Source organism: Montipora capricornis, chromosome 9, assembly GCF_036669925.1.
Source record: "Montipora capricornis isolate CH-2021 chromosome 9, ASM3666992v2, whole genome shotgun sequence".
NCBI classification, from domain to species: domain Eukaryota; kingdom Metazoa; phylum Cnidaria; class Anthozoa; order Scleractinia; family Acroporidae; genus Montipora; species Montipora capricornis.
The window spans coordinates 50,818,224-50,821,157 of NC_090891.1; the positions used below are offsets into that span (position 1 = coordinate 50,818,224).

Consider the following 2,934-nt stretch of genomic DNA (forward strand, 5'->3'; position numbering starts at 1 on the left):
ATGCTAATGCATATATAGAGAATGTCTGGTTGTCTTCTATGCACAAATAACCATTCTTTGGAAAAAATGTGTTCTGTGCAAAAAATGCAGTAGAATAGCAGCAGAATTTCACTGTATTTTTAAAGAGGACTTTCTCAGCTTTTGAAGTGGATTTAGGTGACTTCAAAGGTTCACCTAAGAAGCCCATCAGCATACTACCAGGAATCCTGCCTGATACCTGATACCTGATACCTGATTGACGTGCTGCTAAACCATTTATTGGGTGACCGATTGTGTGAGTTGGAGTTACTCATTAAACAATGGCCGTCTCATTTGAAGAATACCAATTTTTTGGCACCAAGAATATCTATAGTTCGTTGTTGAAGAAGTCTTAACCTCCATCGAGGAAATAGAACAATTGGAACTTACATTTATTTCCCGGCACGATTGTTTGTCATAAATTAACTTAACTAATTCTACGTGACAGTGATTTTACTTGTTATGCAACAAAGTTGTTGATAACACGGCGCTTGTTGTGCGTGTAGGGTAAATATTACAGGTATAAATAAATTGAAGCCTTGAAAGAAGTGAATCACGGGAATTGAAAAAAATTAATTCCCATCCTTCGATTTATTTATACCCTTTTACATTTACATTTTTGATGTATACTATCACTTAAAAATGAGCAACAAAAACGATTCCTAGAGATATTGCAGAATGTAAGGTGTGAGATTCTTGATTTTGCCAAGAGTATGAATTCCTTTGAATAAAAAATGGAACAACACAGTTTTTCGTCGTATCTGCATTTCAGTCTATCTCTCATATGGCATAACACGGGGGTGGATGGCAAATTAATTTGACTACAGTGGTTTCAGAAGTGCCACTCTAGACATATTTCAGATATTTGAAAAACATTTCAATTGAGACTCAAGTACATTTATAATGGACAGTTGTTTGAGTTGAACAGTGTCTTTTACGGCTGGAAAAATTCAGAAGTTTTTGTTCTACCGTCCTGATTAAGGAAAAGTAGTCCAGAGATCTGAGTTTTTAATTCAGCGCTTCAAGCCAACAGCTATAAATACACCCCAAGACATCTTTGCTAAATCTTTGACTTGAATCTCAAACATGTTTGACTACACCTTTGTCAAATCTTTAACCTGAATCTCAGACATGTTTGACTACACCTTTGCCAACCTTGTGACGTAAATCTCAGACATCTTTGACAACACTTTTGCCAAGTCTTTGAATTGAAGCTAAGACATCTTTGACGACACCTTTGTGAGCGTAACAAAGGGCTGTCAAATAACACCTTTGACGCTTGTCGAAGGTTGGGTGTAAAACTGTGGTAAAAACGGCCTTTACCACCTGAGACTCCCCTGCAAAGGCGACCGCAAAGATAATATTTGACGCGCGTCAAAGGTATGTAAAGCTGTAACAAACGCGGTCTTTATCGCGTCTTTGACAAGACATTTGACGCTATGTAAATCCAATTTTTCGTCCCGTGCATAGGGTGGTTTTGGGTTTTTTAGTTGGTCATATTTTATATAGAGGGTTGTGATCAGCTGCTACAAATGATCCCAATTTCTTATCATCGACATGCGAATCAACGAATTATATCTGATTTAGTAACGTTTTATATACAACACGCTTTTATGGACTGACTGTCCACATTTCACGTATCGTACAGACACTATTTATATTACTGTTACACACATTTTCTCATCCTTGTGGTATAAAGAGACATGCGTAGTGCGTAGCAATCATCATTGCATCATCTCATCGTTTGTAGACATTCGAAGATCCTGTTACATTTGCCAACGATCTGTGAAAGTCTTTTAGATTTCGTGTAGTCTTTGAAAATTGGTTGAATTTCCATTTGACGCTGGTTGACATACAATACAAATTCCAAATCATCTGTGTTTTTCATCAACGAAGCCATGTGCTTTTCAAGTTCAAACTGAAACTCCACTATATTTTCACGCATGGAATGTTTTAATGTTTTCGAAAATTTGTTTAAAGCATGTGACGTTTGTTTTTGTTTCTTGAGTTTTGCCTTTGTTTGTGTTGTTTTTTCATTGACCATGGTATCTATAAGTTGAAAGTCTTCACATCCTTCACTCAATGAACCTACAAACGACTCCAAATGATTCATAATAAAATACAGCAGATGAAAGACGATGTCGTGATGTTATTCTAACTGTGACAATGAGGATAGACTAAATTATTGATTCATTTATAAAAATAATCTACAGATTTCAAGTCTAATATTCGTTTAAGTACAAGGAAAGGTTACGTTTATACAAATGTTGGCCGTGTAGCACTTATATTTTAAACAGAGTTAACTGAATAGAGTGTAATGTGAAGTGCTAGATTTCTATCCCACATAGAACCATGTGAGCGTTAGCGCCACTGATGGAAATGGGGCCACATAAGGACAGAGAAAATCTCTGACTAGGGTGGGAATTCAATAGTTCCAATCACCTATCAAAACAAAGAACACTGTTTAGAAATGCAATAGTTGTTCGATCTACAATTTAAACATAATGTTTTACCATCACAATTAAATGGTTTATAATCGAAAGGTCTGTCACGATGTAATATGACTCAACAGAAATCACAACGTAATTGATTATGCAATATCAAACCAAAATTATCATATGTCAAGATATTAGTAGCTATAGTAAATATCGGTTTACTAAAACGTGCATTAATAATTTTTTGTTCTTTGCTGCTTTTTAAAACTTCTTCTTCTTGTCGTTTTTGTTTTTCTAATAAATGTACCCTTCTACGAACTAAATTTTTTTTTTAATTGCTGTTCAGTGACATCAGACAGTAATATTGCATTAGTACAAGGACAAAATTGAGAACAATAGTCACACAAATATTTTTCACCCTTCTCATCAAAACGAGTACATTAAAAAAAATTCACAACTACTACATTCGTTCAAACAATCT

General features: G+C 35.1%; 1 long non-coding RNA gene across 1 annotated transcript in view; it reads left to right on the plus strand.

Moving 5' to 3' along the window:
- The first annotated feature begins 1,214 nt into the window (after positions 1 to 1,214).
- LOC138015639 (uncharacterized) overlaps positions 1,215 to 2,934 on the plus strand; it is a 30,038-nt gene continuing 28,318 nt past the window's right edge. The window contains exon 1 of the long non-coding RNA XR_011125593.1: positions 1,215 to 1,398. This is a non-coding gene — a long non-coding RNA (uncharacterized lncRNA). The remainder of the gene's footprint in view (positions 1,399 to 2,934) is intronic.